This window comes from Cupressus sempervirens, chromosome 7 (assembly GCF_028749045.1).
Source record: "Cupressus sempervirens isolate cs-2001-9-10 chromosome 7, ASM2874904v1, whole genome shotgun sequence".
Classification (NCBI taxonomy): Eukaryota; Viridiplantae; Streptophyta; class Pinopsida; order Cupressales; family Cupressaceae; genus Cupressus; species Cupressus sempervirens.
Genome location: NC_143124.1, coordinates 351198060 through 351212626, shown reverse-complemented (window position 1 = coordinate 351212626; position 14567 = coordinate 351198060).

The window sequence follows — 14567 nt, the reverse complement described above, 5'->3', positions numbered from 1 at the left end:
AGTCAGCTTTTCTATATGGTATATTGGAAGAGAAAATCTACATAGAACAACTAGAGGGATTTGTTGATGAGAAGAACAAGGACATGGTCTGCAAGTTGCACAAAGTGCTTTATGGATTAAAGCAAGCACCTAAAGCATGGTTTGAAAAGTTGCACAAATATCTTGTAAAGATAGGATTTGAAAGAATAGATGATAAAAAAAACTTGTACATTAAAGCTGAGGAAGGCAAAGACATTTTGATATCAGAAATCTTTGTTAATGACATAATATTTCGAGGAAAAGATGTTTTATGCATAGATTTTGTTGATCAAATAAAGTAGGAATTTGAGATGTCAATGTTTGGAGAAATCAAATTCTTTGTTGGATTGCAAGTACATCAATTGAAGCATGGCATATTTGTGACTCAATCCAAATACATCGAGGAAGTACTCAAAACATTTGGGCTAGAAGACTCAAAACTATTTAGCACACCAATGGCAATAGGTTATAAACTATCCAAGAATGATGAATCTACTAAAGAAAATCAGACAATGTATAAGTCAATGGTTGAAAAGCTACAATATGTTATACATAGTAGACTAGACATTACATTAGCTATTGGAATAGTAGCAATATTTTCTACCAATCCAAGAGAAAACCACTTAATGGAAATGAAGAGAATATTGAGATACCTAAAAGGAATTGATGACTCTGGTTTATACTACACGAGGAATGAAAATTTTGAATTGAAAGCTTACAGTGATGCAGATTGGGGAGGCAACATTGATAATAGAAAAAGCACTAGTGGAGGAGTACTTTTCTTAGGAAAGAGGTTGATTGCAAGGACAAGAAAAAAGAAAAGTTGCACCTCATAGTCTACTGCTAAAGTTGAATATGTGACAACTGCTATAAACTGCACCTATATTTTGTGGATCAAACATTTTTTGCAAGGTATGAAGGAAGAAGTAATTGAGCCCATGAAAATTTATTGTGATAATACAAGTGCTATCAATATATTAAAGAACCCAATAATGCATGCTAGAACTAAGCATATTGCAATCAAGTATCACTATGTAAGAAAGTTAGTGGAAGATAAACAAGTGAAGATGGAATATGTTAGCTCAAAGGAACATATTACTGATATCTTCACAAAAGCACTACCTAAAGATGCTTTTGAGTATCTTAGAGGTAAGTTATGGGTGATACCCCTAGCTAAGGCCACTTGAACCAAAAAGAAAGAATGCCTTGCATTAAATAAGTAGAATGTTAAAGATCTTACACATTGATGCATAGGATGTTTACTTTGGGATCCATGCCTAAAGTAGTAGAGGTGCTGAAGTTTCAAATTGTTAGATTGTGGTGACTGATTAGGAAAGTATTGTACATACTTCATAAATAAAAACTTTTTGAGCTGTGGCTGACATGGTAGCCGACATATTATGGCCGACATATGTATAACCCTAAAACAGTTTAATACTTGTATAAAAAGAGCTTAGGGTTGGGTATTTTTCATTATGTTGTGATGCAAAATTGGTTCTTGCGACGGTATTGAGCTGTAAGGGATTACGAATTGTAATCAGGTTGTAATCACTAGATTGTAATAAGATCGGACTTTCTGTTTGGTGGATGTAGCCTAGGGATTGGGTGAACCACGTTAAATCTTGGTGCCTTGTGTTCATTTTTGTGTGATCTATTATTTTTTCAGTTATTGGTTATATTTGAATGCAATTTTTATTTCTGTCTGTGGTTTATCCTAACAAGTGGTATCAGAGCCTAGTTGTCTTTCAATTATCCTCTAGAGGAAATTCTCACGGTTAAGTGGGAGTCTCACGGTTGAGTGGGAGCTATGGCAGATGAGGGTAAGTTGAGGGTTGATAATTTTAATGGGCAGAACTTCCAATTATGGAAGATGCAAATGGAAGACTATCTATACCAGAAGGATTTATGGAAGTCATTGGAAGGAAAAGCCAAGAATCAAGGAACTATGTCAGAGGTTGAATGGGATATTTTGGATAGAAAGGCACTTGGAAGCATTCGGTTATGCTTGGCACCATCGGTGGCATTTTATATTACAAAAGCAAAGATGACAGAAGATTTGATGAAAACCCTAGCGACACTGTATGAAAAGCCCTCCACTTCAAACAAGGTATTTCTCATGAAGAATTTATTTAATATGAAAATGGCAGAAGGTGGATCTATTGCAGATCATTTAAATGAGTTTAATACTATTACTAGTCAGTTATCTTCTATGGGTATCAATTTTGATGAAGAAATTAGGGCTCTCTTGATTTTGTGTTCTTTGCCTAAAAGCTGGAATGGCTTGGTAATGGCAGTGAGTAATTATGTTCTTGGATCTAGTACCCTAAAATATGATGATGTGATTGGTGTTGTTTTGAGTGAGGAAACTCGTAGGAAATCCTTAGGTGGATCTACATCAGGAAGTGCTTTGCATGCACAAAGCAGGGGCAGAATGACTGAAAGAGGAAGTAACTCTAGAAATCATGGGAAATCAAGAGGAAAGTCAAAGGGGAGGAGGTCTTAATCGAGAGGACCAAATGATTGCTAGTACTGTGGGAAACCAGGGCACAAAAAGAAAGATTTCTAGAATTGAAAGAAAAATGAAGGAGATAAATCAGATGGAGACAAGGAGGCAAATGTGGTAAGTAACAAATTTGAAGAGGATGCTTTGCTTCTGTCTTTAGAGAGTGTTGATGATTCATGGGTTTTAGATTCTGGTGCTTCATTTCATGCTACACCTCAGACGTTATTTCATTGATTATGTCCAAGGGGATTTTGGGCTTGTTTATTTGGGGGCTAATGAACCCTGTAAAATTGTTGGAAAGGGAAAAATTAAAATTAAGTTGCAAAATGGGAATCATTGGCTACTACATGAGGTAAGACATGTTCCAAAGCTAAGTAGGAATTTAACTTTAGCAAGGCAACTCGGTGATGAGGGTTCTGTAGTTACTTTTAATGATAAAAATTGGAATGTTTCAAAAGGTTCCCTTGTAGTAGCAAAAGGTGTGAAAGTAGGCACCTTATATCTTTGTACAAGTCATATTGTTCCTTCTACTTTGATTGTTTCAGAGAAAAATGAATGTTCAGGAACAATTGTTGTAGTTGAGCAGGGAGAACAAATAGCTACTGTAGATTCTGATATAGCGTTGTGGCACAATAGACTTGGGCACATGAGTGAGAAAGGTATGAAAGTACTTCATTCAAAGAAAGTTTTACCAAGTCTAAAATGTGTGAATATGGATTTCTATGAAAGTTGTGTGTATTGAAAACAAAAGAGAGTGAGTTTTGTAAAGGCTGGGAAGGAAAACAAAAAGGAGAAATTAGAGCTTGTGCATATAGATGTATGGGGACCAGCTCAGGTATCTTCCCTTGGTGGCTCTCATTATTATGTTACATTTATTGATGATGCAAATAGAAAAGTATGGGTTTATTTCCTTAGACAGAAATTTGATGTATTTCAAACTTTTAAGAAATGGAAATGCTTGGTTGAAAATGAGACTGGTAAGAAAATAAAATGTCTCAGATCTGATAATGGTGGCGAGTATTACAATCATGAATTTGAAGATTATTGCTCCACTAATGGTATTCGTAGACATAAAATTGTTCCAAGGACTCCATAGGAAAATGGACTAGCTGAATGCATGAACAGGACTATAATGGAGCGCAAGGAGCATGAGGTTGCATGTTGGGTTTCCCTTACACATGTGGGCAGAGGTTTTCAATACTGCAATATATTTGATTAATAGAGGTCCCTCTACTCCTTTGGGCTGTGGTATTCCAGAGGAAGCATGGACTGGTAAGAAGAAGAGTTATTCTTTTCTCAAGACCTTTGGTTGTGAAGCTATTGCTCATATGGACTCTGAAAATAGAACCAAGCTAGAAGCTAAATCAAAGAAATGTGTCTTTGTTGGATATGGCCTTAATGAATTTGGTTATAGGCTTTGGGATTTTGAAAATCTTAAAATTGTTAGAAGTCAGGATGTCATATTCAATGAGAAAGTGTTGTACAAAGATTTGTTGTAGCAACATGAGAAGAAAGAAGATGATTATGTAGTGCTAGATGATTCTCCAAAAGCTGATGTTCCAGCCATTCCTCATGATGTGCAACAACTACAAAAACAAATACCACAAACACTAGTGAATGTTAGATGGTCAACAAGGCAAATTAGACCTCCACAAAGGTTTTCTCCCTCTTTGTATTCTATTTTACTTATTGATGCTGGTGAACCTAAAAGTTATGATGAAGCTGTGCAGGTGGATACTAAGATTCAGTGGGAGTCTGCAATGAAAGATGAAATGGACTCTTTGCTGATAAATAAAACATGGGATTTGTGCAAGTTGCTTGCAGGTAAAAAGGCTTTACAGAATAAGTGGGTTTATAGGTTGAAAGAAGAGGAAGGATGTAAGAAAATATTTAAGGCCAGGTTAGTTGTAAAAGGATTTACACAAAAAAAGGGAATTGATTTTGATGAGATATTTTTTCCTGTTGTTAAAATGACTTCTATTCATACTTTTTTAAGTCTTGTGGCTACTGAAGATTTGCATTTAGAGCAGATGGATGTTAAAACAACCTTTCTTCATGGTGATTTGGATGAATAAATATATATGGCTCAACCATAGGGTTTTGAGGTCAAAGGTAAGGAGAACTTAATGTGCAAATTGAAGAAAAGTTTATATGGCTTGAAGTAAGAACCTCGGCAATGGTATCTAAAATTTGACAGTTTTATGCATGAGCATGGATATAATAGGTGTCATTCAGATTACTATGTTTATTTTAAGAGGTTGGATGATGATAGCTACATTATTTTATGTTTATATGTTCATGATATGCTTGTAGTTGGGTCTAACATGGATCATATTAAGGGGCTAAAATGCCAATTAGCACATGCATTTTCTATGAAGGATTTGGGGGTAGCAAAACAAATCCTTGGTATGAAGATTTGTAGAGATAGGAAGAACAAAAAATTGATGCTATCTCAAGCTGATTATGTTAAGAAGGTGTTGCAACATTTCTCTATGGAGAATACTAAAGTTGTCAGCACACCTTTACCCAATCATTTGAAATTGACAAAGGAAATATGTCCCAAGACATAGGAAGAGGTGGATAAGATGTAAAAGGTACCCTATGCTTCAGCTGTAGGAAGCTTGATGTATGCTATGGTATGCACTAGGCCAGATATTGCACATGCAGTGGGAGTCGTTAGTAGGTATATGAGTCATCCAAGATTTGAGCATTGGAATGTTGTCAAGTGGATTCTCAGATATTTGAGAGGAACATCCAATAAGTGTTTACACTTTAGGGGATCTACTACTAATTTACAAGGCTATGTTGACTCAAATTTGGTTGTGGATATTGATACCAGGCGGCGTACTACAGGTTATGTCTTTACTGTTGGTGGGGAAGCCGTGAGCTAGGTTTCTAGGTTACAGAAGATTAATGATCTATCCACTATAGAGGCAGAGTATGTTGTTGCAATAGAGGTAGCCAAGGAGATGATATGGCTTCAGTTCTTCTTGGAAGAATTGGGACATCCTCAGAAGGATAATTATTTGTTCACAGATAGTCAGAGTGCCATTCATCTTGCAAAGAATTTAGCTCTGCATTCTAAGACCAAACACATACAGTTGTGGTACCATTTCATTCGGTCAATTTTGGAGGATGGACAGTTAAAGCTGGAGAAGATACATACCAATGAAAATCTAGTAGATATGTTGACAAAGGTTGTAACAAGAGAGAAGCTGAACTCCTCTTCAGCTTCAGTTGGTCTTTTAGACTGAACATGAATAAAAGAACAGTAGAGTCCAAGATGGTTTGATCTAGTGGGAGACCCATGTGGTAGTGGTATTGCTACAAGATCAGTCTCCAAGTGGGAGATTGTTGTCTAGTGTGGAGCCTGATCAGTCCCCAAGTGGGAGATTGTTAGATTATGGTGAGTGATCAAGAAAGTACTATACATACTTCATAAATTAAAAAATTTTGGGCCATGGCCGACATATTATGGCCGACATATGTATAACCCTAAAATAGTTTAATACTTGTATAAAAAGAGCTAAGGGTTGGGTATTTTTCATTATGTTGTGATGCAAAATTGGTTCTTGTAGCGGTATTGAGCTGTAAGGGATTACAGATTGTAATCAGGTTGCAATCACTGGATTGTAATAAGATTAGACTTGTTGTTTGGTGGACGTAGCCCAGGGATTGGGTGAACCACGTTAAATCTTGGTGCCTTGTGTTCATTTTTGTGTGATCTATTATTTTTTCAGTTATTGGTTATATTTGTATGTAGTTTTTATTTCTGTCTGTGGTTTATCCTAACACAAATTAGTCACAAGCAAGGTGATAGAGGGAGACATTAACTAAACCTGTAAGAGCTACATTTGCATATTAAGATGCTAATATGTCTTTGGCATTATTGTTAAAGAGGGAGAAGTGGAAAACTGATCAGAAACTATTGAAGATAGAGGATTAGAAAAGAAGAAGGAGATAGTAGACAACTGGAATAAAGATAAAAGGGAAATTTTAGAGGTTGATTAGAATAGCAGAAGATGAATAATATAAAGGATGAAGATCAAGAGAGGCTACATCAGCAAAGAGGGAGAAGTGAAATGAAAAAATCATAATAGTAGTAGGAGATGTGATGTTACAATTTACTTTTTGGCATTTGACTTATTGTTCTAACCTAGTAAGCTTTTGGTGGAATAGTTTAGGCTGATGGTTGATTAGTTTGGTTTGCCATCAATGCAAAAGAGGGAGATTGTTGGAAATCTGATTGAAAACCTCATTGTTGTTGAAGATCAAAGAGGGAGATAATTGTAAAAGAATGTTTTCAATCATTATTTTTCCATTGATGTCAAACCTACTATTTGTAGGGATGATATTTTCTTATAAGATACAAGCATTATCACTTAGTTGATTAACGAAGAAGATTTGATCAACAAGACGTAAGAAGAGAAGCTAAAGGAAAGGTTGAGTTATGATGTTGTAATGAAGTGCAAGGATTAGTTAAGACAATGGTTAAGTTATGTATTGATGATATACTCAAAGATACAAAGGTTGGTCTCACTTAGATACATTGAAAGAAGTTGCAACAAGGTTGACTACAAAGCTTTAACTAAGATTATCAATAGGTGTCGAGCAAGTTAGTTGAAGCTGAAAAAATTCTTAATAGAATCCAAGTAACAAAAATTTCTAGTATGTGATAAGTAATCTTCAAATGCTGAGTGAAGATTAGGTGCCAAGCATCAGAAAAAATTCAATTGGCGTTGAGTGATCTTTAGGTGCCAAGCATTAGGAAAAACATAATTGATGCTGAGTAACATAGTATGTGCCAAGCACCAATATTTCAATAGTGCCAAGTCCCTGCATTATTTCAAATGATGAAGATTCACTAAATCTAAGTCAACATAGTGATTGCATTGAATTTTGTGAACAAGTTGGAAGATAAGGATGATGAGTTGTTGGCACAAAATCTTATGTAAGCTATTTTTGGGCAAATTTTAAAGGATTATTCAAGAAGTTTCTAAAGAAAACAAAATATGGGTTAGATACAATGAATCCTACCTAATCCATGTGAATTGAAATTGAAAAATGGAAGGATCAAGTGGGAAAAAGAACTCTAAGACTTCTATTTAAGAAGTCATAGACCAAGAAGTAGAGAGTTGTTGATATTGTTGCTACTGAAGTGCCAAATCTATGAAGTGGTTGAAAGGGTGTCAAGAAGGAGACATCTAGGATAAAGAAGAGCACAGAGGCTCTACTTCTAAAGTGGTCATGAAGAAAGGATTGCACTAGTACATTGAGTATGAAGATTCAAGGAGATAAATCTTGAAAGGGAAGGAAAGTTGTTAAGAGTTGTAGAGATTGAAGGCTTGGAAAGGGTATGAGCTAAGAAGTGATATGAAATCTGCAAGATAAGTTGTATGTTGTAGTTAGGTCAAGATTTTCTAATACTCTCTAAAAATTGTATTAGATCTAAAAATCCTATGGACATGGGTTGGCCTAACAGCCATTTGTAAATCTTTTAATAGGGTGACATTCCAAGTAATATTCTAAAATCCTCTAACTAGGCCCACTTCTAGTAGGGTGGTTAAATCCTCTAACAAGGTCACATTTAATAGTGTGTTGTAAGCCTTTAACAAGGTAGGCCTTTCATAGGGCATCACTTCAGAAGGTTGAAAATTGAGTAGCATGTTACTAGTGGTTTTTCCAAAATTGGGTTTCCACATAAATCACTGTGTCATGTGTTGATTTCTTGTGTGTTTTACTTGCATGTTGATTTATAGTAACTTGCTAATTAGATAAAGTAAAGTGTGGATGGATGAATGGTTGAATTATTTCACTATACGTGTGAAAATTTTGAATAGGACATTGGACCTTGAATAACTAATTCACCCCCCACCTCTTAGTTATTCTAAAGTAATTCTAATAGTATGAAGAAGTGATGAAACCATAGATGTGAACCATTTTTGAGCATCTACATTTTTTCCCCTCTTTGATACAATGTGATATAACACACCGTGTCAAAGAGTGCTAACAAAAGAGCCATAAAAGCAAGCCCCAATAATGTTGGTATATATGTATGCCTCCTTGAGAAATTGACCAACATAGGCATATGATAGGTTGATTTCATTGACAACGAGAAAACAAAACCATAGCAATTAACAGATCAAAAATTATAGCTAAAATGTGAAAGTTATGGGCTTCAAAGTTCAAAAGGGCATTGCAACCAACATAGAAAAGGCCTCTTGCACATATATCTAGGTAGAAACAAACTATAAAAGGGCTTGGAGAGGGTTTTGAAATTCATTTTCACCTTCACTTTTGGAAGAAAAGAGCTTTGGAGCAAGGAGAGTGAACTGGCTACCTAGGGAGCAACACCATGGTGAATGAGTGCAAACCTTCATATGGTATGTAGACACTGGACCTTCAGTGAGTATATTGAGTTCATCTTTTTACTTTTTTTGTTTTTTCATGCTTTTCCATACTTTTTCCTACTTTTTAGGTACCTAGGAGTCTTTCGGGGTCAAGTGAGGTCAAATAGGGGTCTAGGGACTAGGTTAGGGTATCTTAATGCCCCAATTGGGCGCAAAACATAGCCAACTACATAGTGGGTGCACTTGGCATGCCCAAGTGTGCACTAAGCACACTTGTTATGACCAAGTGTTCCCTAGGTACAATTGGGAGGCCCAACTACACCCTAGGATGCTTTAGGAGTCCAAACGATGTCCAGATGGTCTCGAATTGACCCAAAACTTGGGGTGGACTAGCATAACCCTAGGGAGATGTCAAAAACATGTTAAGATGTAGTCAAAGGTGGTCAAAGTTTGGGAAAACTTAGGATAGATGTAGGTTATACTTGGGTTAATGCTGACATAGAATAATGCAAATGGCCCGAAAGGGTGCAAATAGACTCGAAATAACCCAAAACTTGGACCATATGTTCAAAACCCTAGGAAGAGTTGAAAAAATAGGTTAATTGAGGATAGAATGGTTAGAAACAGGTCAAACCTAGTCAACCTTAGGTCAGATCAAGGAAAAAAATTTGATAGATGGATAGGGATAGGGTCAAAATGATGCAAATGAGCTCAAAATGACTCGAAACATGGTAAACATGCTCAAAACCCTAAAAAGAGTTCAAAATATAACTCAAATTAGTTAAAAATTCTTAGAAAAAGTCAAACTTAGTCAAAATTTCTTAGAAAAGGTCACACTTAGTCAATGTATAGTCAAACTAAGTCAAACTAGAGTCAAAAGTAGGGTAAAATGGATACAAAACAATAGGAGGTTGACATAGGCTATATGATTATGTAGGAGGAGCTGCCCCTATTCAGGATGAGGGAACATAGGCCATAGAGTCTTTTGTTATGTCACTAGATGACAACTTGTGAGTAGGGGATCTTGGCTAGTCTTGGTTTATATCATGTTACATTCATGCCAAAGGTAATTGGGAATAGGGCTCTATTGATAGCTTTGATAGAGAGATGGCACTCAAAGACTATTTTGTTCCATCTAGCAATAGGGGAGGTGACTTTGACTTTAGAGGATGTATAGCACATCCTTAGGATCCCTATTCATGCAAAGTTAGTAGTGTACGACCCAACAATGGGATGAGTAGCACTACACCACTTATTTGGATGTGGAGATGTAGAGCTAGGGATCTAAGATTATGGGATCAGGTGGAACCTATTGGTGGCATGCCATGAGTGGCTAATAGCTATGATTTGCTAGGTGATTAGTGGATTATTGATACTTGATAGTTGGGGACATGGGTTCCTTGTCAGATGGGACTGAGTTCTAGAGCAGATGATCATGGAGGGTACTATGTTTTCCATGGGCCCATGTATCCTGGTGATGTTTTATTACTATCTGCATTAAGTGGCATATAAAGGTAGGATATCATTTAGCATTGGTGGTACATTGTAATAGATCTAGGCCTATGTGCACATTGTAGTATGTAGGCCTCTTATAGAGCAAGAGTTGGTGGAGGACGTGCCAAATGCATATAATTATAGAGGTGTACAAGCATGAGGACCACTATGGTACATGAGGTACTTCTAACATCAGATAGACACTATATCACATTTTATCTAGATACCTAACAAGGGTTTCCCTAGATGGGATGATGATGATATTCACCAACCATACTATACGTAGGAGTGCTACCTCATAGGGTGCATAGTGATTGGACATTTGGTGATAGAGATGTACCTACCAAAGCAAGTACGAAGAAAGTTTGGTGAGATATAGGATGTATCAACTGGTCTAACATTATTTTCCCAATCTAGATCAAAGGTTTGAGAGTGGGGAGCATCCATTAGAACATAGGTGGCATATGCATATCTAGAGGAGTTGAAGCCAAGGATATGTCATCCGGTGGATATTTTTAGTGAAAATTGAAGTGTTTTATTTCTCTCCAGAATTTTCACCATCAGAAAGATCTCGGTATCCTGATTCCAATGCAACTTGAATGGAGTAAAAAGGAGTCTATTCATGCAAGTTATGTTTGGTCAAAGTTTTGGTCAACAAGTAGACCAAAGGGCTAGATAAGAGGTGAAATCAAACCATCTCAAAAATGGTCAATAATGGATTTCAAAATGAAGAGCTCGTCGAGAGCTTTTCGACGATGTTTGTTTCATCAAAAAAAACTCCGTATGTGAAAGATATTGCAATTTGAAATTCAGATTAAAAATTTAGTGTGATGATGTCAGCATGACATCATCAAGCTGACATGACAGCAGGTGGCAACATTTTTGAGTGGGATTCGAACCCACAACCTATCTCCTTTAGAGTTATTAATTTAACCACTAGACCAAACTATGCATTTGACATATATAAGCAAGAGTTGATATTCAAATAGTTAGTAGCGCCAATCTTGAATAAAGGAAGCCCGTCGACGGGGTTGGAACCACCGACCAGCGGCTCACTGTAAAATGGGTTTGGCCGTTGCACTATCTGTGCGCTTGGGAAATCATTTTGCGCATGTTTATATTTATCCTTTGAACAAACCCGCCAACCTTAGCAAATTAAGGTTATTTGTTTTTTTTTTAATCCCAAAATTGACATTAGCCAAATCTGTTAAAAATGGCTAATAGGTTATTCTGAGAGGGGAATTAATTAAAGGGGTTATTTTTGTAAATTTTGTTATAGCCCTATTTTGGCTAATTTTAATGTATAAAAGGGGGGTATTAGGCCTTTTGGAAGGGGATTCAGGTGGTGAGAAAAGGAGAATGTTTAAGATATTTTTGAAGACTATTCTGCACGTCGAGGGCATGCTATGCTGATGTGTTTAAGGGAATAATCTTGGTGCATTTGTAATTTATTTTGGAGATTAATTGGATCGGTCGTACTCTATTGGAGCTGACTTGGAGACGTAGTCACGTTTGTGGCGAACTCCGAAATCAAACTCTATTTGCATCTTCTTATCTTCTCTCTCAATTTTGTTTCTCATCTTAAGTTTTGATTTCATTGATAGTAAATGAATTAAGACTTCCGCTAAGTTGTGATTTATTTAATTTGATTTTATTAAGCATTCATTACTGCAAATAGTCTAGATCCGTCAATCAGATCAAGTGGTATCAGAGCCCAGTTGACTTTTATTGCAGTTATTTTTTTGAATGCTAACAAGATCTAGAATTTAGAAGGGTGAAGGCAAGCTTGAAGAATTTAATCCTGAGATCGGGAAGCGAAGAATATTTCCAAAGATGTCTATTTTTGGAATGGAGGTTCCTAATGAGATCAGTGAGCAAGAATTTTGAAGAACATTCCTCGAGATGAAGGCTAAGGTGGACATTCTTTTTTAGGAGAGACAAGAGTGGAAAGAATGTGAAGACAAGAAAGGGAAACACCATGCAGATGGTGACAAGAAATTAGATCCACCCTCTTCTTCTTCACCTCCCTCTTCTCCTTCTTCTCCATCTTCTCCTCATTCTACTTCTTCTAATCCATTTAAGGGTGGATATAAGCCTAAGATCAAATTGGATGTAAAATTTGACTTACCTAAATATTGTGGTGAACTTAATGCTGAAAAACTAGATGATTGGATTCAGCAAGTAGAAGTCTATTGTAGAGTCCAAAATCTATTAGATGATGTTGATAGGATCCAATTAGCGACTCTTCGATTAGGAGGAATAGCTTTAACCTGGTGGGAGAGTAAGACTAAGGCAAAAGTTTCACGGCATGGTAGAGTCAGTTTAACTTGGGCAGAGTTTGTTAATGCTCTTAAGAAGCAGTTTTATCCCCTAGGACATATGCAATAGTTAATGATGGATTGGCAAATGTTTAGGCAAGGGAAAGGTCAAATTGTCCAAGAGTACACCCATGAATTTAGGAAAAGGGCTATTGCTTTGAATGTTCCTTTGTACACCCAAGATACATTGTTGAAGTACATAGGGGGTCTTCATTCCTACCTTAGACATTCTATTTTGGTATTAAACCCTTGTAATTTGGGTGAAGTGTCAGTTCAAGCTACGCACTTAGAGTCAAGGGGTAAAGGATCTTTTATTGATAAGTTTGATAATGATGTAAAGAAATCTTCTAAGAATGCTAAGATAGAGAAAGGAAAGAAGGCAGCTACAGTTAAGAAGGATGAGAAGCTTTCTTGCACTCATTGTGACAGGAAGGGTCATGATGAAGAACATTGTTGGAAGTTGCATCCTGAATTGAAGCCTAAGTGGGCTCAAAGACAGAATCGGAAACAAAAAGGTAAGGAGAAAGCCGTGAATGTTGTTATGGATCTTGGTTCAAATTTAGATGATGAGACTAAGATAACAGCCATGGGTTTGAAAGGTAAAGATCCTACCTCTGGTGTTTCTGTTCATAGTTGCGCTTCTTCATCTAAAGTTAATGATTTCCCTAAGGATAAGAAAAGGAATGTGTTGTTTCATTTAAGGGTTGTTGCTAAGAACACTAAAATTGATGCACTCATAGATAGTGGTTCTCAAGTAAACTTGATTTCTGAAAATACTGTAAGAAACTTGGGATTGAAAACTATAGTACATAAGAAACCTTATCCACTAGGTTGGATTTGTGAAAATGATAAGTTGCAAGTAACAAGACAATGCACCTTAAGATTCACAATCACTAGTAAATTTGTGGATGAAGTACAATTTGATGTGGTTCCACTAGATATATGTGGGATAGTGCTTGGTAGCCCTTATCTTTATGACAGAAAAGCAATTTTCTATAGGGAAAAGAATCATTATCACTTGTTTAAAGATGGCATTCAGTATATTGTACATTCTCATAGGATTAAGACTGGTCATTCTTTTGCAAACATAGGGCAGTTAAAGAAGGTAATTAATGCAAGTAAAGAGTTAACTCTTATGTCTGTCAGTATAGGTGGTTCTACACTTGAACTTGGAGTAGCTAACTAGGGTCAGATGTTGCAGGATGCACCCACAGTACAACATGAGGGAATAATGATTGAAAACATTGATGGTTCCTTGGATAAAGATGTTCATGTTGTTAAGGATCGATATGTTGTTGATTTATTCTCTTTCATTTCTACATTATTGTTCAGCTTGATGTTAGTCAATGTTTGTTGGTTAGTGGCTATGACAATTGATGCTTATGGAAGTGATAGAATAATGTTTATGATCAGCAATGTTGTTGCAGTCTTCATTGTGCTTGTGAGCCAGGTATTTAGATGTACAGATGATACAGGACAAGTGGGGAGGCCAAGTCCTCACTTTATGTCAGAGTAAATGTCACTTTTGGAGGTCCAAAAGGTCTTTAGTGGGGAGGCTTGATCTGGTGGATATTTTTAGTGAAAATTGAAGTGTTTTATTTCTCTCTAGAATTTGCACCATCAAAAAGATCTCGGTATCCTGATTCCAACGCAACTTGAATGGAGTAAAAAGGAGTCCATTCATGCAATTTATGTTTGGTCAAAGTTCTGGTCAACAAGTAGACCAAAGGGCTAGATAAGAGGTGAAATAAAACCATCTCAAAAATGGTCAATAATGGATTTCAAAATGAAGAGCTCGTCGAGAGCTTTCCGATGGTGATTGTTTCATCAAAAAAAGACTCTGTATGTGAAAGATATTGCAATTTGAAATTCAAATTAAAAATT